Below are 21,860 nucleotides of genomic sequence, written 5' to 3'. Positions count from 1 at the left end.
CACATGTTCCTCGTGCATTACATGCATCACACTTAATCATCCAGCATGCCTCAACGACAGTCATATGCAAATGGGCAAGATTGCCAAGCATTCATTATGCTAACAATGTTTACATTTAAACATCCAACATGCATCGATCATAGCCATGCATGTCATACTCAATAGCCAATCAACATGCACCATAATAGCCATGCATGTCATGCTCAATAATCAACCAACATGCATCCATAATAACCATGCATGTCACATATACACAGGGTGCAGTTTTCTTACCTTGGGTCCGAGCGAGAATTAATAAAATAAACGACCTTTGAGAACGATCAGCTTTTAGTCCTTTAGCGGTCACCTAGTCACAACCAAACATATGGGATACCATTAATAAAATGAATAATAAAATGTTCCCAAACCAAAACCTAACCTCCGGGACCTCAAATACTACTCAACCGGGTAGTAGGTTCAACCCCGAGGCCTAAAGCTTGAATCCCCAAGCTAAAAACCCCATTCTAGCAAAAATGACCTTAAGGGCCGCGGCCCTCCTTGGCCATGCCGCGGCCCGCCCCTCAGACAGAGGCGCCTAAACCCAGCTTACACCAAGGGCCGCGGCTCTCCCTGGCCATGCCGCGGCGCAACCCCAGTTCAGCCAAAATGACAACTCGCACACCAGAATTCTCCCCTGCACTTTCCCTTAGAACCAGTCCCTTAAACCATCTCTAAACCTCCTCCAAACATATAATTAAACCCCCAAATAACACCCTTAGCTTACCCTCATCAAACCCCAATCAAAACAACACAAGAACCTCCTTTGATTCACACTTTCCACATCAAAGTTCTAAGGCTGAAACCAACAACCAAAACAGAGCATATATAAAAACCAGTGGCTAAAAGCTCACCTTAAGTTCAGGTTATGGTGCCCTTCGACAGTGGAACACTCTCCCAAAGTATCAAGGCTTAGCTCCCAAGCTCAAATCCTCAACAAGCTCACAAAATCACACAAGGAAGATGAGGGAAAGAGAGGGTACGGGAAGGAAGGGAGAAGGATGAAGATAGACTCTGTTTCTGTCCTGTTTCCACAGCTTTCCTATGTTATATATATCCAAAACCCAAAATGACCAAAATACCCTTAAGCCAACAAAAGCCTCTAAACCATTTCAAGGGTAAAATTGTCCTTTCCCGCCTATCTCGTTAATCATAATTAACGCTTCCCGATTCCCACTAATCTCCATATTCTCAACTACCAATAAATCACATCCCATTACCCTTTAATTCCCGGTAATGCTCTAATCATTAACATCACCCCGAGACTCACCCCGAGCCCCGAACTTAAGCCCGTTATGACTAGACCGAACACTTTCATCTCATGATCGTCTCATGTCGAAAAGCTCGAACCAATCCACATACAATGTGGTAAAATTATAATTAATCTCAACCATGCACCCAAAATATACATTTACGGCCACTATGGCCAAATTACCAAAATGCCCTTGCATTATAAATATGAGCCCATATGCATGCATTTACCATCATATAATAATATAATTCACATAGACATGCATATAATCATTAAGTATCATAATAAATCAATTATGGCCCTCCCGGCCTCCTAATCAAGGTCCTAAACCTTATTAGGAAATTTGGGGCATTACAATGATGGTTGTTGTGGTTTCGACCATTCTGAGTCTGATTCTGCTGCTTGGGTTCTGACTTGCTTGCCTCTTCCTTGCTAATATTTTCTTGGAGCCTTTCCACCTCTATAGCCATTTCCAGAACATCAGCGTAAAAAGTGGTTCCAGGGTTTTCCAGCTTGACCCCTAATTCGATCTTTGGTCTGAGTCCTTTGGAGAACTTGGCTACCGCCAAGTAGTTGTTTGAGACTAACTCTGGTGCAATCTTTGCTAGCCGATCAAATTGTCGAGCGTACTCGACTACCGACAAATTGCCCTGTTTCAAACTAGAAAATTCTTCCACCCTTGTAGCGATGACTTTAGAGTTGTAGTACTTTTTGTGAAACAACTCCACAAATCTGGCCCAAGTCATGTTGGTAATATCGTGAGTTTGCTGCACCAGATCCCACCAAATTCTGGCATCCATTTTCAGTAGAGAAGAAACGCAGGATATGCGATTTGCATTGCCGAGGTTCATGTGTGCCAAAATCAGCTCTACATTCCTGAGCCACTCTTCATCCTCAAAGAGGTCGGTTGTTCCTTCAAAATTTAGACCGTGCTGCTTTCTGAAAAGCTCGTAGATTGGCTCTATGTACTAAGCTGGACAGGGTGCGTAGTTTTCCATCAGCCTTCCCCCATACGGATATCCTCCATTATGCTCCGGCTGGGGTGCTTGAGCCGCTGGCTGAGGTTTTCATTGTTTCTACAGTAGCTCTTCTACTTGTCGTCGTAATCGAATAATTCAGCGTTGTTGTCAACCAGAGGTGGTACATTTCTATTGGAGAGGCCTCGTGTGTCTTGTTGGCAATGCTAGGGGCATTTCCATTCCTGCGTGCAGACCTTCGAAGCGACATCTTCGGCAGAGTTCTAACAGTCGAGAAAAACACATTAGAACTTACCCTAATAGTTTCTAAGGAAAAACTTAGTCTAAGCAAACATAACTCGAACCTATTGGTTATGATTTCTTATGAAAAAAATTATGTATGTCATCTTTATAAATTAGGGTGTGTTTCTATACTTAGACTATTAGGTCATCTTTATTACTTTCTAAGTCTGTTTTTAACCACCCTATATGACTTAATTCTCAGGCTTGAAACTTGTCGTTGTTCCAAAGTTAAACATATTGAGGGAGGGTTGGGATCAGTAAAATTGTTCCAACTACTATGGCCCCCTAAACTCTCAATATAGAACTTGGTCCATTGATTTGTATCCACCCTCATCGAACTTAGCCATTATTTATTGAATTTATTCTAAATTAATTATGATTTTTTTAAAACAATTAAAATTCCAAACAAAATTCATACATGCCATTAAATAATAATAACAACTTTATTCATTTGGAAAAAAATTCACTTATTACAATAATAATTCAAAATAAACAAAGAAACAATACTAATAATAACTAGGGTAAAATTTCTAAAAATTAGGATCTTCTATATCTGACCCTTCATCTAGATTGTCATCAATTATTTCTTCATAATCATCAATATCATAAGCCTCGAAACTACCATGGGGAATATTCATTAGGATATTATTCTTTTGTTCATTGGTGAATTGAATCTCAAACTTATTGGTAAACCTTAGTATAAGAAAATAATATCTAATGACTACCGGTAAGTCATCTTCATCATCTAAAGTTTCCCATAATTCTTCCAAATTTGAAACTATAGAAGGCATATCTTTAAAAAGCCTAATTACTAGGACATATTTTTCCATGGCTCTCATCATTATTTGCCTAGTGATTTGAAGGTGAACTATCTCCTTGTGAAATCTGACCAATCTTTGAGTGACTCTTTCTAGCACTCCTATTGTATCCCTTAGCTCTCTAATCCTTTTCAATGCCTTAATGGTACAGATATCTTGATAAGTCATGGCTCCATTCATTTTAACTGAAAACATGTTAACTAAACGTTAGTTTCAACATAAACATAATATTCATAACATAAACACTTACATTGGCGGTTAGATCCGGAGCTTTTGCGTGTGTGCCAAGGAGAACTTTATGCATATGAACCTGGCTCTGATACCAACTGTAAGGACCCAAATAACTTAAAGACCACGGACCTTTAAAACTACTAAAACATAACTACTATCTTTGGATATATATATATAAAATAATAGAACTTTATTTAAAGAAAATCCGAAAGAATACATGATCGCCTTGTTTATACATAAAATAAAGAAAAAAACAAAACCTTTATTTACATATTCAAAATACTAAGTGCAGAAAGCATAAAGACATAATTAAAAAGACTAAAATGTCAACGTCATCCTCGATTGATCCAATCGGTTCATTCCTTTAGTTCCTCGCCCAATACACATGCCAAAACCACCTCAGATTCATCCCGCCTTCCATGTTCATTTTCCTGCACAATCTAAATAAAAATGAATGAGCCTAATGCCCAGTAAGGAAAAACTAATAAAGCATAAACATAAAACATTAGACATAAAACATAAAAATGGACTACAATATTATGGCCATTAAATCATTACCGTAGTATGTGATGGAAACCGCTACAGTTCTCTTGCTATTATTTAGAGGTAGGTTTAGACACAACTATAGTATACGATAATAATAAAAATCTTAGGATTTTCTATCTAAGCAACCATATTTCGCAAGCGACTAAAAGAAAAAAAAAAACATGCATACACATAACACATAGCACATTGTTATCCAAAAAACAGGCATGAATGACATGGCAAACGTTTAATACACGTGGCTGAAATCTGGCAGAATTCGTGCTCGACTATCGACCAGGAAGACATTTATTGTCGCAACGTTCGATCTCTTCATACGACCAGCCTGGTCGTACACATGCTATACGCGGAGAAAATCTTATGCAGTTATGATAGTATCCAAAATTATCTCCCATGATTTCCTGAGTATCCGATTATTTAGGAAATAATATATGTAACAAATTAATGTAAATCCTCCTTGAGCCTATAAATAAAGAAAGAGAGCTCAAGGGAAAGGGATCTTCTTCGTCTTTTTCGCTTTTTGATCATTTGATATATTGTCTTGTTCTTCAGAGGTTGGTGAAACTCATTGAACCCTAGTTCTTTTATCACTCCTTTGAATTCTATATCAATAACAATTTGAGTGGACGTAGGTTATTACCAGATTCTAGGGCCGAACCACTATAAACTCTTGTGTTCTTTATTATTTCATCATCACATTATTTCCAACGTGTTTGTCCGCATCAAGCAAATTTGACTCCGTGTCAGTTGGCCAAATTCTGGGTCAACACACATAAATCTAACTTATTTTCCTTACCAAAAACTAGGGTATTGGAGACAAGTGCGGGATTGGAAACTACTAAAACAAAATAGTAAAACCATAAGTTTTCTAAAGAAAAGGAGATGAAAAGAAGATCTAAACCATCAAGATAAAAACTTACCAAAAACCTTAAGTTTCAAAGAAATCAAGCACCTAACCAAAAGCCATTATAACGAGTTAAGATTTAAAGTAAAAGAAAAGAATAAGAGGAATAATAATGGACTAAACCTGAGAATTAAGAGTACCTTAGATAGCTTAGAGCTTTGATCTATACCTCAAACACCGAAATCACTCTATAGTTTACTTCCCAAGTGTTTAGAGAAGCTTAGATTTGAAAGCTCTTAACCTCAATACCCTAGTGTTTGTCTCTAGAACAAAATTTGCATCTTGGAGGCTTTGAGAAGTGTTTGAAAGATGATGCAAATGGCTAAGTGAAGGGTCCTATTTATAGAGTTTAAGGAGTGAAACTAACTCCCATTAAAATGAATAAAAATGGAATTTTTTGTTCAACAGATGCCTAGAACTCGGTCAAAGTCGTTCAGGAGCAAGTCCAAGTCGTTGAGGGCTGTTTCTTCCTTCAGATTCTATGGAGTTTCAAACATACCCACTAGAGCCGATATATTGCCCCTATAGGCGATATATCACCTCCCCTGATTTCCCAAGGCTTCGTCGTTTCGTTAATGCAAAGTCGACGTGTTTTCTGTATTATCATAGACGATATATCGGCCCTTATAGTTGCGATATCAGCTTATGCTGATATATTAAACCGCATTTTTGCACATTTTAAGCACACTTAAAGCCTTTTAAACTTGACTGAGTAATACGAGATCCTAGCATCTGAGGGAAGGTTCTAGACTTCCTAGGTTTATCCTTGATTATTTTTCATCTAAAATCCTTAAATCCTTAATAAACATACATGTGACATATGTCACATTCTTAATTATTCTATCTAAACCTTAGGTTATAATAAATAATATTTCTAGGACCAGCTTCAATAATTAAACCTTATGATAAAATTAATATTTCTAACTATATGCTAAACTTATAAAATCCATAACTACCTCTATGAGTTTCCAAATAATTCCCAGCTTGAACCAATATCCATGAAAACAGAAATGTTATAGCATAAGATACTACTATCTAACTAAGTAAAATTCTGAGGTGCTATAATCCGTCTCCTGGAATGGATTGTCCGCCACCATAATCTAAATCACGGAGGATAGAGATTGGGTGTGTCTGGGATGGTGGTTCGGGCCTGCATCTCCATTCCAGGCCCTCTCCTATGCTCGTGCTACTCGCTAATTATTGGACTCGGCATGGTCCGGGCCAATACGGTCTGGTTGCTCATTGTTCGCTGGGCCTTGGTTGGGCCCGAGCCTCTCTTGAGAGCCCATGAAACCTGTTTGGCCATGCCGCGTGTTCCAGGTGGAAAATATGGATAACAGAAAGAATTAGTGAGAAAAGAAGTCTTTAAGTGGTTAGATGCAGGAGTGATCTACCCAATATCTGACAGTGCATGGGTGAGCCCAGTGCAAGTGGTTCCAAAGAAAGGTGGTATGACGGTGGTCAATAATGAGAACAATGAACTTATTCCAACTTGTATTGTGACAGGTTGGAGAATTTGTATTGACTACCGCAAGTTGAATAAAGCCACTAGAAAATACCATTTTTCTTTGCAATTTGCTGATCAAATGTTGGATAGTTTGGCAGGCCTCAATTATGATTGCTTCTTGGATGGTTATTCTGGATACCATCAGATAGCTATTGCACCCGAGGATCAAGAAAAGACAACGTTCACTTGTCCTTATGGAACTTTCGCCTTTAGGAGAATGCCATTTGGACTTTGTAATGCACCTGCAACTTTCCAAAGGTGTATGATGGAAATATTTTCTGACATGGGAGAGAAGGGCATAGAAATCTTTATTGATGAATTTTTTGTCTATGGTTCTTCCTTTGATAATTGTTTGGCCAACTTGGAGCTAGTTCTTAAGAGATGTGAGGAATCTAACCTAGTATTGAACTGAGAAAAGTGTCACTTTATGGTGAATGAGAAGATTGTTCTAGGGCACAAGATTTTGAGCAAGGGTATTGAGGTGGATCGGGCTATGCTTTCAACTGAGAATTTACCACCTCTTGTCTCAGTGAAAGGGGTTAGAAGCTTTCTTGGCCATGCGATGTTTTACAGAAGATTCATTAAAGATTTTTCTTAGATTTCGAAACCCCTATCTACATTGTTAATGAATTTTGTACCTTTTTAGTTTGATGAGGATTGTCTTCATGCCTTCAAGGTACTTAAGGAGAAATTGACCTCAGCGCCGATAGTCATTGCACCTAATTGGGATTTACCATTTGAGTTGATGTGTGATGCAAGTGACTATGCGGTAGGATCAGTGTTGGGGCAACAAGTTGACATGGTGTTTAGAACAACTCATTATGTGAGTCGCACCTTGAATGATGCTCAGGTTAATTATGCAACTACGGAAAATGAGCTCTTGACCATTGTGTTCGCTTTTGATAAGTTTAGACCATACCTCATTGGGAATAAGGTAATTGTATACACTGATCATTTCGCCATTGAATACCTTATGACCAAGAAAGATGCTAAGCCTCACCTCATTCGTTGGGTCTTATTGCTGCAAGAGTTTGACATGGAGATTCGGAATAAGAAAGGTACTGAAAATTTAGTGGCTGACTATTTGTCTAGTATATAAGTGGAAGAGAGTAGCATGAAAGATGTGCAAATTAATGATGCTTTCCCATATGAACAGTTATTTGAAGTAAAGGAGAATAATGAGGTTCCATGATTCTTTGATTATGTTAACTTTTTGGCTGCCAATATAGTGCCTCTAGAGATGCCTAGACAACAACTTAAAAAGTTTTATTTAGAAGTAAAGCACTACTATTGGGAAGAGCCTATATTATATAAACTTTGTGCGGATCAAGTCATTTGTAATTGTGTACCATACGATGAGATGTTATCCATTCTCACTCATTGCCACAATCTTCATTGTGGTGGCCATTTTGGGGCTACAAGAACAACAGCCAAGGTCTTATAGTGCAATTTCAATTGGCCAACATTATTTAAAGATTCTAATGTCTTTGTTAAAGCTTGTGATCACTGTCAACGAACATGAAATATATCAAGATGAAATGCGATGCCTCTACATGCTATATTGGAAGTGGAAATATTTGATGTTTGGGGGATAGACTTTATGGGACCTTTCCCGTCATCTTATAATAATAAGTATATTTTTCTTGTTGTAGATTATGTTTCGAAATGGGTGGAAGCAGCGGCAACTCCTACTAATGACAGAAATGTGGTTCTAAATTTCTTACAAAAGAATTGTTTTCACTCGGTTTGGAACTCCTAGAGTTATTCTACGTGATGAAGGGACTCATTTTTGTAATAAATAGCTCGATTTTTTGCTTGCTTGGAATGGAGTAAGGCATAGAAAAATGCTAGTCTATCATCCCCAATCAAATGGGCAAGCAAAAGTATCCAATAGAGAGGTGAAAATCATTCTAGGAAAGATCGCCAACACTTCAAGGAAGGATTGGTCCAAGAAGCTTGATGATGCGTTGTGGGCTTATAGGACAACATTTGAAACTCTTAAAGGCATGTCACCTTATAGATTGGCTTTTGGTAAAGCATGTCCTTGCTGGTGGAGTTGAAACATAAAGCTTATTTTGCAATGAGGCAATTGAATATGGTTATGAAATTATCTGGTTAGAACAGGCTCATTGAAATAAACAAAGTTGATGAGTGGATGAGTAGATTGGAGCTCAATTTCTAGGAGCATCACTTGTGGAGTGTTAATATGGCCCAGTATCAGCATGGGTATCAGTAGGCATTTGCGTCCCATTTCGAAATTGACACCAATCAATTGCCTCAGTTTCCACATCCACCACATTTTGGCTATCATCCATATGAGGGGGATGGTGGTGATGGTCCTTCATCATGATTCGTTCGAGTTGTCAGGTAAGTTTCTTTTCCTTAAATTTTATTTAAACATTGGGGACAATGTTTAGGTTAAGTTTGAGGGAAGGGATTTATTATTTGTATATATTAGGTTGTGTGTTTGTGTTAGTTTGTGTTTTGTCTAGGTTGTTTGGAGTGTTAGTTGAATCAAGTTGACAATAATTAGCCAATGACAATATGATTGAGTGATGAGCTGTATAAATTGAATGAGAATGAAACTATAAAAATCTGTGTGCTTGGTTGAATTTTTCTTTTCACTTTTACTTTGTCTACTTAAATAATTGAGAGCTTAATCATGATTTTTAATAAATTTTGTGTGATTGAATATGTAGAAAATATTTTATATTAAGCATTTACTCAGTATCTTTCCAATAAAGAAACCAAGCTGAATTATTAGAAAGTTACTATAATTAGATTATTTAGTTTTAGGCTAATTGATTTACTCTAGAATATCTGTAATTAATTGAATATTTGGTATTAAATACCATATTTGTTTATACATGTACAGTGCCTATTTAAAGGCCTTATTCTCTATCAATAAAGATTATCATAGGCTAATTTTTCACATGGTATCAGAGATTTCCCTCTAAACTAGAAACTTCGAATCTTTTTTTTTTTTTTTTTCTCTTAGCCTTCGTCTCTTTCCTTATGACCACTCTCACCAAAACTCTTTTGATTGGAAGCCTCACTCCTCTACTCATTCCTCTTCAGAAGGCCAGCCCTTCATTACTACTCCATCTGAGCTTTTCCCATTCACTCCAGCTCAGATCGCCCAACTCCATCAGTTGCTTAATACCTCTAAGAATGCTACTGCATCTGCTCCATCATCCTCTTCACATCCAGGTACCTTCGCTGCCTTCAATGTTCAAAACTCCACCTGGATTGTGGATTCAGAGGCCTCGGATCACATGACTGGTTAGTCCCATTAGTTTACCACATACATTCATTATCCAGGTACTCAAAAAAATTAAGATTTTTTATGGTTCTCTCTCCTCTGTGGCTGGTAAATGGTCTATATATTTACCCCCCCTATATTATTCTTTATGATGTCCTTCATGTCCCAAATCTATCGTGTAATATGCTCTCTATTTGTAAAGTCACTCGAGATCAGCAATGTTTTGCCTCTTTCTCACCACTCTGTTGTACTTTTTAGGATATGTCCTCAGGGAAGACAATTGGGAGTGCAAAGGCATGTAGTGGGTTGTACTACATTGATCTGATTCCTCATGCTCAAGTAAATAAAACTTTTATTTCTGGTTGTATTGCTTCTCGTAATAATGATATTATGCAGTGGCATTATAGGCTAGGACACCCTAGTTTTTCCTATTTAAAATATCTCTTTCCTAAGTTGTTTCAAAATAAATATTTGAGCCTTCAAGTGTGACATTTGTCAATTTCCTAAACATACACGTGCTTTTTTTTGTTCTGTACCTTACAAATCAACCCAACCCTTTACTCTTATTCATAGTGATATATGGGGACCATCTAGAATAACCAATGCCAATATACTAGATGGTTCATCACTTTTATTGATGATCACACATGTGTTAGCTTGGTTTTTCTTCTTAAACATAAATCTGATGCTACCATGACATTTAGAAACTTCCATTCTATGATAAAAAACCAGTTCAATGCTAATCTTCAAGTGTTGCACACATATAATGGCACTGAATATTTTAATTCCATCTTAGGTGATTATCTTCTATCTCATGACATCATTCATAAGAGTTCGTGTGTAGGCATACCCTAACAAAATGGGATTGCCTAACACAAAAATAGACACATGTTGGAGGTTGCTAGGGCCTTAATGTTTACCACATTTGTCCCTAGGTATTTTTGGGATGAGGTTATCCTTACCACTATCTACCTCATCAACTGTATGCCCTCTCAAGTGTTGAAATTTCACACTCCACTCTCTATCCTTCTTAAAACATATCCACATACTCACCTTGTTTCTAATCTCCCCTTAAAAATGTTTGGTTGTACTTCTTATGTCCATGTTCTAGGTCCAAACCAATCCAAATTTGATCCACATGCTCTTAGGTGTGTTATTTTGGGCTACTCTTCTACCAAAAAGGGGTATAAATTATATAATCCTTCTACTCGATGTATGTATATCTCCTTAGATGTCACATTCAATGGAGAACAACCTTTTTATCCCAACATTCCACTCCAGGATAATGAGTGAAGTTTCTAGTTGGGATACTTGCCTACCTAAAGCTATCCCAGAAATTGATCAAACTATTCACATCAATCTCTCATCTCCTTCTCTATCTGACATAGGACATTTGAGCAACAATCTCAGCCCCAAACTAAAGAAAATTTTGTTTATTGTCGGCGATCAAAGGACCATCAGGTAATACAACCAACTATTGCTCCAACATCTAATGAGTCTGATCCACAGACTGTTCCTAATGTAAGTTGTCATTCTCTCAATCCCATCTTTCCTAATGATGTTCCTAATGTTGAGCCTTCTAATATGGTGGAACCCAAATCTGAGTTACCTATTGCTGAGAGGAAGGGAGTCTGAAGTTGTACTCTACATCCAATGTCCAAATATGTCTGCTATAGTAGACTAACCCTGAAATATAAGGCTTTCCTAGAAAAATTCGAGCAAGTGGTAATTCCTAAGGATATAACTGAAGCCATCTCACAAAAAGAATGGAAGAAAGCAGTCTACGAGGAAATTGGGGCACTAAAAACCAACACAACATGGACAATAGTCAGTTGACCTAGAGATAAATATGTGGTTGGATGTAAGTGGGTATTTACGGTTAAACACAAGGCTGATGGAATGATAGACTGATACAAAGCGAGACTAGTTGCAACATGATTCACCCAAACATATGGAGTGGACAACAACAAGACGTTTGCACCCGTTGCCAAGTTAAACACAGCCAGAGTTCTCCTATCAGTTGTTGCAAATCTCGATCAGCCCCTACAACAACTAGACATAAAAAATGCCTTCCTCAATGGGCATTTGGAAGAGGAAGTTTTCATGAGAATCCCTCAAGGCTTCGAGGAAAGATATGGAAAAGAAAATGTCTATTATCTGAAAAAATCTCTCTATGGCTTAAAACAATCTCCAAGGGCATGGTTTGAAAGATTTAATCAGGTGGTAAAACAATATGGGTATAAACTGGCTCAATTAGATCACACCTTATTCTTCAAACACTCACAAAATGGTAAGGTAACTAATCTCATTGTCTATGTTGATGACATGATACTCACTGGTGATGATTATGCAGAGCAAGAAAGACTTATAGGCTTGCTAGCCTAAGAATTCAAGGTAAAAGATCTTGGAACAATGAAGTATTTTCTAGTAGTGGAGGTTGCAAGAAAAAAAGAAGGAATTGTTGTGTCTCAAAGGAAATATGCCCTAGATCTACTCAAGAAAACATGAATGAGTGGCTGTAAACCCGTGAAAACACCAGTTGAACCAAAAGGCAAGTATAAACCAACAAAAGAGAAGCCAATTGACAATGGAATGTACAAGTGGTTAGTGGGAAAATTGATTTACCTATCCCACACAAGGCCTGATATTGCACTTTCTGTGAGCTTCGTTAGCCAATACATGCACAATTCATTCGAAGAACACTTGGAAGCTATGTACAGAATTTTACGCTATCTAAAGAAAACACCAAGAAATTGATTACTATTAAAAAAGAATGAGGAAAGAGGTGTTGAGGCCTTCACAGATGCAGATTGGGTAGGGTCAGCTGAAGATATAAGATCAACAATTGGATATTGTACTAAAGTATGGGGGAACTTGGTTACTTGGAGGAGCAAGAAGCAATCAGTGGTAGCCCAAAGTAGTGCCAAAGTAGAACTCAGAGCTCTTGTTCAAGGAGTATGTGAATTAATTTGGATCAAACACATAGTTGAAGAATTAAAACTTCAAAGGACTTAGCCCTTAAAGTTGTATAGTGACAGCAAGTTTGTAGCATCCCAAATTTGCTAATAAGGCTTAGGGCCTTGATTAGCGTGTCTGGAGGGCAATAATTGAATTATTATGATAATATGTGAATTTGATGAGTATGTGATTAGAAATGCATGTATAGGTGAATTAAATATGCATGTGGGCCCCATTTGGTTATTAGGGGCATGTTTGTAGTTTTAGCCCGTTGAGGGCATAAATGCAATATTTGTGTATATTGTGATCTTTACCATGTGTGAGTGGTGATATATTTGTGATGCACAATCCGAGATAGTCCTAGGGAGCGGTTTAGCTAGGAAGTCACAACGGGGCCCGATACCCGACTAGGGGCGAGTTAAGAGGTATTTTGGGCAATAGACATTTTATCAGGTTATGAAAATAAATAATTTGAGATATATTTGAAGTTAGAGAGTCTACGAGGGAATGTTGGGAAAATTTACCATTTTGCCCTTGGGGACGTTTTTGGTACCCCGAGCCTTGGGATTAACTTAAGTGACTTAAGTTAGATAAGATAAAATATAGAAATACTTATAACTCTACCCAAAACCGACCCTGTCTTCCTTCTCTCTCACTCTTGTTTTCTCTAGATCTTTCCAAGGGAACCATTGAGGCTAAAACAAGGAATTGGAGCTGTAGACTTGAATATTAGCTCAATATTAGCTTGTGGATTCAAACAGAGATTGAGGTAAGCTTTGAATTTTGATTTTAGCCATTAAATTATGTAGTTCTTGGCTGAGTTTTAGCGTTCTTGGGTCTTTGAAGTTAAAGATTGAATTGGTGATTTGATGAGGTTTTAAGCTAGCTTTTTGTTGGGTTTTGTTGATGGGAACATTTTAGAACTACCGTGATAGTTAATTTGTGTTGTTGGATTGATTTTGAGTTAAATTGGTTGGGTTTTGGTTGTGGAAATGAGGGATTTTTCTAGGTTCGAAGGGGTCGGGCCGCAGCTCTGTTCCTGGTGAGCCATGGCCCTCTAGAACAGATGGGGGAACAAGAAGAAGGGCGGGCTGCGGCACCCCTTTGGTTGGGCCGCGACGCGTGTATGAGATTTGGGGAGACTGAGCCTATGGTTTAGGTGGGCCGCAGCACAAGGCCATGGAGCTGCAGCTTTTAGGGGTTTTTGGGCCCCGAGAAGGTTTTTGGCTCGGGAACCCAAAAGTTAAGGCTCGGGATGGATTTTATCACCCGGATTGGTGGAATCCAAGGTCCCGGAGACTAGAATTATATGCCAAAGTTATTTAATGGATTAGAGCTTGATGGATCAATTTTGTTGATACGCTGTGACTAAGTTTTCAGCGAGGCTCGGACTAAGGGACTGTGCTCAGGATATCGGTGCTTGGGACACAGGTAAGAAAACTGTTGTACCCGTAGAGCAGGGCGTGGCCCTATAATTTGTATTGCAGGGCACGACCCTATGTGATTGTATTGTAGGGTGTAGCCCTATTATTTATGTTATGTATTTGTTTAAATATGTCTTGATTATATGCTATGAATTGCATACTTGTGAATTAACGGCGAAGGCCGGGAATGACGAAGGCTGAGAACGACAGAAAGTCGAGTACAACAAGGGGCCAGGAACGACATTAAGCATGTGGAGTGCAAGGCCGAGTACGGCAAAGGGCTAGAAGTAGCGTTGAACACGCGGAGTGCAAGCCGTTAGGGTGAGACCCTTTTTGGATGCTTGAGTCATCCTCATGGTGTAGACCGCGAACCTAGGGCTTGGTAAAGTGCCTGGGACGGCATGGCCGCTAAGTGTTTAGCCTGTTGGCTACTTTATTATATGCTGACTGTTAGATATGCATATGTTGATTATTTGTGTTGAGTTTTCTTACTGGGCTTCAGCTCATGGGTGCTCTATGGTGCAGGTAAGGGCAAGGGAAAGGTCAACCAACCATGAGTACGGAGAGCGTGAAACGACGTGTACATGTTTGGCCTGCCTAGCTGCCACGGCCAGGGGTATTTTTGGGAGATGTTATGTATTAATCTAAATTTTGTCGTTTAGTTGACCTTAATCATAGTTTTGAGTTGTAAATATTTATAAACAGTATTTTGGGATCCCAAATGTATAGCGCTTTATAATTCCAATGAATGACTACATTTTCAAATTATATGAATTTTATTACAGTTTAGCCACACTTTTAACCTAAAACCTCGATTAGCAAGTTAATTGCGCGTTTTAAACTCACTTGGTAACGACTCTAAGAAGTAGGTGTTACAAAATTAGCAATAAACATAGCACACAACTCATTCCATCACGATAGAACTAAGCATGTTGAAGTGGATAGACACTTCATTAAAGAAAAAACTGATGGAAATGAACTATGTGTTGTATATATTCCTAGCAAGCAACAACAAGCTGACCTACTAACTAAAAGGCTATCAACAAAAAATTTCAACGAGTTAGTTTGCAAGTAGGGCATGTGAAATTTCTGTAGTGATCCAATTTTTTATTTATTTTTTATCTATTTATTTTATTTATTTAATTGTTATGTTGTAGTTTAATTGTTTGATTTTTTAAAAATATTTTAATTATTATTTTGTGTGAATTAGGATTTATTGTGTAATATTTGTTTAATTATTAGTGTTACATTTTATTAGCTGTGACAAATTATGTGATTAGAATAGGTAACATTTTTTTATTTAAATGTGTGTGCGCCGAATTTGTGTGTGTGTGTGTGTGTATATTTGTTTTGTTTATTTTTTAAGAAATTAAAAAGGAAAAGGAAATGGGTTGTCATCTTTTGGGATAAGATGACAAGGCTTATCTTTTGATTTGGTTCACATTGGGATAAGGGTTAAAGGATGTGTAAGGAGAGGGAATGGTGGGATTTAGCTTAATTTGTGGGATAGGAATTGAGTTTTTCACGCTTGACTTCTCTTCTTTGGGTTAGGTCACTAGGGATTATAAATAGAAGAGAATGTGAGCCTTGGAGACCCTTTTTGTTGGCTGCCGAGACTTGGAGAGAAAGAGAGGGAGAAAGGCACGAAAAATAGAGAAAGAAAGAGAAGAAGGGTGGGGTTCAAACTCTTTAGGTATGTGCTCTTGTTTTGGTTTTGGTTTTGAATCCCTAAGTCTAAGATTCCTTCTTCTCAATTCTAAGAAAATTGTTTCTCTTTTCTTTTGGTGGTGCATTTTGAAATCCCTAGGTGCCTAAGGATTGATTTTCTTTGTGTTCTTGAACACTATCAAGAAAGGTAATGGGAATTTCTAACCTCTTTTTTTATTTGATGTTGTTATATTTTGTTTATGATTTTTGACATGTTGACTAGAGAAAATGTGTTTATAATGTATGATGATGTTTTGATAATTTTAGTATTGGTGAGTGTATGTTTTAGTGTTGGTTTATGCACTATTGCTATGATGAACATATGTATGGATATGGTATCTTGATTTGAAACATGTTAGGTTTTAAATAAAAAAATATTGGAAACAAGGGTACATTTTTGGGATATAAGTTTCAGCCATAAGTTGTAAATGGATTTCGATATTTTTCTTTTATGTGATTATGTGTGTAAGATGAATCATGAGGATAAATGTTTACTATATATGTTGTTAAATATTTTCATAGATTTTGTTTTGAGATATGTTGGTGCATGCTAGGCTTGTTAATAATATGAGGATAATTGTTGTCTTGCTTTGGTGTTCGTGTAGCAACATGCTAAGTATATATTTGTGATGCCTAATATTGTAATTTTAATAAGTATGCATGAAGGAAATTTAGGCAACTCTTGTATTTGCTCTCCTTGAGGTTTTGGCCATGAAATTGTTTTAGGCCTAGGTATCTATTGTAAATTGATTCAAGACATGATGAATATTTATGTACTAAAACTAATAGAAAAGCATGCTAGGTTTTGTGTATTATTATTTATTTTTATGAGCATGTTGTACTATGATTCATGACTTGATGATTTGAATAAAGAAGCATGATGATTTGCTATTGTAAAAAGGAAACATGATTTAGTTGTTTTTCTTTATGTTCGATAGGGTATTCAAACAAGGCCTTTGTTTTTGAGGTTTCATGTTTTGAAATAAACTAAGACTTTGATGCATGATAATTGTATTATTTGGAATGCATGAAAATATAGAAACATGTTAGGTTTAATAATTTAACATGAACATGGGCATTTTTAAATAAAAATACTACTTGCTGATTTTAGGTTTATATTTTATGGTAAATTATCAATGGTTTAAAAGAGCATAGTTTATGTCCTAAAAATTCACATTTTGGAATATACATAAGTAAAAGATGATTTTCACATTTTAATAATGCATTTTTCTTCAATAAAATACATGCAGATTTTTATGGTTTAAAAAATTAGAAAAACTATTTTTAAAAAAGATGCTTAGAAATGGGTTCAATAAAATGTTAGAATTATTTGTCCTTTTACCAAATTTTAGGTCCTTAGAGATATTTTAAAAGAAATTTGTTTCAAACATGTTATGAGTTTTAAGTAATGTGAAACATGAGTTTTGGTAAAAAAAAATTGTAAAACAAAGTGTTACATTTTTGTACATTTAGGCCAAGTCTAGAATTTCAAAGCTTGAATTTGTTTAAAATTCTTATGTGATTTAATCTATGATTTTATATATAGATAGTAGCATGATAAGTGGTATTTCATGTATTATGAGTGTTGTGAAATTCTTGTGACCTATAGGTTTCGGCATAGGCACTTAGAAAGTATACAAGTTCATGCAAACTTTTGTAATATGCTTGTGTGAGTATGAATTGTGATTGAGATCAAATTGTACTTGCTATGTTTAGGGTTTTGAGGAAGTGGTCCTATGTTGTTTGGGTTTTGTGCTTGAACCTGAGGTAAGGAAGTTAGATAGTATTTATGCTTGGATTGCTATAATGTTACTAATGTCTTATGAAAAGGTATATGTTGATTGACTGATGTAAAGACTACAGCAAAAAGGATGTCACAAAAGTTGACCAAAAATGGTGTTATGAATGTAAGGAAGTTAGCTAGATTTATTTTTTTATTTATGACTAGACTCTAGTTATGATGATATGTATGAAATTGTTTGTGTTTGCTTAACCTAGTGTTGCATCACTATGAAAGGTAGACGTGCCTAAGATTCTGGCCAAAAGGGTGTTAGGTGAATTATTGCCAAAAGGGGGCCATGGAAATGACCAAAAGGGAGTCACATGTGATCATTGGACAATAGGGGTGTCATGATCTTATGTTGTATGCTTATGATTATGTTGCTTATGACCTTACGTTGTACGTTTATGCTCATGATGCAAATGATATTATGGTTTTGATTATGATCCTATGATGTACGATTATGCTTATGCCGCAAATAGTCTCATGTTTATGATTATGACTTATGATGACAATGATTGCTATAAGAAAAGTGTGTTAAGAATGTATGAGATATGTCACTTATGCTTGTATGTCTTGTTTGTACTTCCTTACTGGCCTTTTAGCTCACCCCTTACTTTTCCCCCTTGCAGGTAGAAAATAGATAGACTTGTTTGGCACGCATGGTGAGCTCCGTCAGCTTTCCATAAGTATGTATGTATGTTGTGGGGAGCCAATGAACGAGGAAACGATCTGAAATGCATAGTGCCTTAGAATCTTTCTTATGTTAATGTATCAATGAGGTGTATTTTCAGTTATTTTTTTAAGACTGCATCAAACTCTATTTTGTTTTGAACATTGGATCCAAAGTCTGTATGTATTTCCAATAAAGTCCCACTGTGTTTTCTGACAAAGTTATGAAATCTTTTGAACTATTATTAAAACTAGTATTTCAATAAAGATAGGCAACTATGGGCGTTATAATCTCTATGCACCAGCTTAAGGGAGGGTGTAGAAAATGCTGTATATTAAGCATTTACTCAGTATCTTTCCAATAAGGAAACCAAGCTGAATTATTAGAAAGTTACTATAACTAGATTATTTAATTTTAGGCTAATTGATTTACTCTAGAATATCTATAATTAATCTAGAATATTAGGTATTAAATACCAGATTTGTTTATACCTATACAATGCCTATTTAAATGCCATATTCTCTATCAGTAAAGATTATCAAAGGCTAATTTTCCACAGAATATTATTTATTCTTGCTGAATTTTTAAAATAAAAATTGAAATTGGTTTTATCCTAGAACTTGTTTGATTGCTATTTAAGACAAAATCTTAGATGATGCATGCTTAGGAAAGTGATTTAGGCAAAAAAATTTAAACCATTGGGCCTTTCAAGCTAACATTTATTATTTGATCCCTAGTTACCAAAATTTGAGCCTAATTTGATTCTTTTTGTTGTTTGACACTTATTTTGAGCTTATTTGAAACTTTGTTATTTTTCATTCCCTTTCATTTACCATGAGCATATGAAAAAGTGATTGGGGGATGGTTTGTAATGGGGTTTATATGTGGAAATTTATGTCAATAATATAAGAAAAATTGAGCAAGGAAGAAGAAAAAAAAAAGAAAAAAACATTGAAAATTAACTACACTCCAAATGAAAATATAAAGAAATAAGTTTAGGGGAATGTAGTATCATAAGAAAAAAAAAAAGCAGGTTTATGAATTCTCTCTCAAAGCAAGAAATATTGGGAAATTTGGGAATGTTTTTGGGTTTGCAAGTTGATATAAGATTGGTTTGTTTGGTTTGTGTGCTTATGATATATTTGAGCCTAAATGACTTTTTCATCTACCTTTACCTAAGCCATGAAAGTCATGTTGATTTCTGAGCATGTGTTGTCTACATTAGTGGAGAGTAGTAAGTATAGCAAGCCTATGTGATAATAATTGATGGAATGACTGAAATGAAAAAAATTGGGTGAGCATGAATTGATTCAATTACATATTATTTATTAATCATGATTAGGAGAGCTTTTATTTCTGTTTGGATTTAAGTGAATTGGACGAATGTTTTGATTGAAATTCTGGATTATTGGTTGACTTTCATGAAGATTATATAAGTATGTTAGTCATCATCTCTTGAGGCTTGAATTATTGTTGTCGGCTTAATTCATTTGTGTTTTTTTTTTAGGATTTTTGTTTTGTTTGTCCATTGTTGTGTTCTTTACTCGAGGGCGAGTAAAGGGTAAGTTTTGGGGAGTTTGATAAACAATTTTTAGACTCGTTTTAGTGTGTCATTTTAGGTAGTGTTTTAGTTAATTAGGGTTATTTTGATCTATTTTACGCATGTTTTGGTTTAATTTTAGGTTTTGAAGGACTCTGGATGTTTTGGAACGAAATGAGGTGAAAATTGAAAAAAGACAAAATTTTGGAAAAAAATTGGTGTTTTGGGGGAAGTAGCGCGACCGCGCTAGCTAGCTGGAAATGAGGATTTTCTGCAAATTTTTAATGAAGGACATTTTCGTCATTTCTCGTGGGGAAAACATAGAGTTACGTATTTTAATGCGATTTTCATCATAAAACCCTACTTTTTTTAGAGTTAGGACTTGGGGAAGACGGCTGGAAGCTCATTATCGCTTTAGAGTTTTTCTTTCTTTATTTCTTTCATCTTTATGTCATGTTGATTGTTAGTTTTATGGATTTGAATATTATGAATATGAACTAAATCTAGTTTAGGATTTTTAATTGAGTCTCTTGAAACTATACTATAAATTAATGGAAATTTTATGTTTTGTTCTTCATTATTGAGATCTTTTCAATTTATGCTTATTGCTTGTGATTGATTGGCCATCTATTACGTGATTTATATGAATTTGATTCAAAATCTGAAAAGTGAGATTCAAGCATGCTATAATTGATTAGATGTAGATTTTGATATTGAATGAAAGTATCAATATGTTTTATGTAGTTTATGAGTTCTCATGCTTAATGCTTCCTATATGTTGAGTTTATCATAGAAATATAGAAAATTCACACATAGGTCGAGTTTTATATATCTTAAATTGAATATATAATGCTTTTGTAACTTGCTATCTCAATTAGAAGAAATTATTTGTGAGAATATTTCATTAAGGAAATAGAGAGCAAAAAGACAACGAGATTAAATTCCCTAATTTTTCATTTATTAATTAATTGTCTTTAGCATTATTTGTTTTGAGTTCATAGTTTTTTTTTACGCGGTTTTTCGACAACTATAGATTAAGAAATCCAATAACAAAGATATTAGTGCTTTTTTCTAAACCATAATGAATTATATGAACAACTTCTCACACTCACAATTTTACGTGATTCAATGGTTAAAATCCACCTATTCCATGAGACAATATTATTAATCTCTTACAATTTCCTCAGAGTTTCTATATTATAAAAAGCCATCCCTCTTCCTGGACATGTTTGGGTAACCGTGTGCATAAATATGGTAAACAATCAATCAAGATAATTCCAAGTTATGTAGGGATACAATTTCCTATGGAAATTACTCTCGTTATCTTGGGCAATAAATATGTAATACAACCTGGGCATTAATGAGCGTATAAGGGACCTCCAAATCTTTTGGGATTCTTCACTGTGCATCATGACCAGATTTCCACGAGCTGAACATCTTCATCGAGCTGGAGATCGAAGAGTGAACGAGCATTAGTTCGGATTAAGTTCAGAGCATCCTAAAGGAGATCTGGACATTAAATGTCTCGAACTGGATTATTGTTTTGAGAGGCAATATGGAGATTATTTACATGTCGCACTGCCAAGTCTAATCTCGAGCTGCTCACATCAGCATTAGCTAGATGTTCTACTCGTCTGCTTTTTCCATGTGTTTATCCGACAGCTATACCCTTAGCGGAATGATTGAGTAAACACTTATTTTGGGGTACAACATTTGCCCCCCAAGCTCCTACTCGTGCTTGATGTTGTCATTCTCTGACATGCATAGTAGGGGCTTTTAGGCTTCTATCATGTGAAATCGTGACTGCCCACTACTCAAGTGTTAAACACGTGGCCGTCTTTAATTGGCGTTTGTTCGATTTTCAAGGACTTTGACAACTATCTTATCAAATTATTGCCACCACATGGATCATTTAATCTTGGCCTTTGGATCCTGAGCTGACTCGATTGGATGGCCCAGATTAATT

This window comes from Humulus lupulus, chromosome X (assembly GCF_963169125.1).
Source record: "Humulus lupulus chromosome X, drHumLupu1.1, whole genome shotgun sequence".
NCBI lineage: Eukaryota > Viridiplantae > Streptophyta > Magnoliopsida > Rosales > Cannabaceae > Humulus > Humulus lupulus.
Note: the sequence above shows the minus strand (reverse complement) of the source record.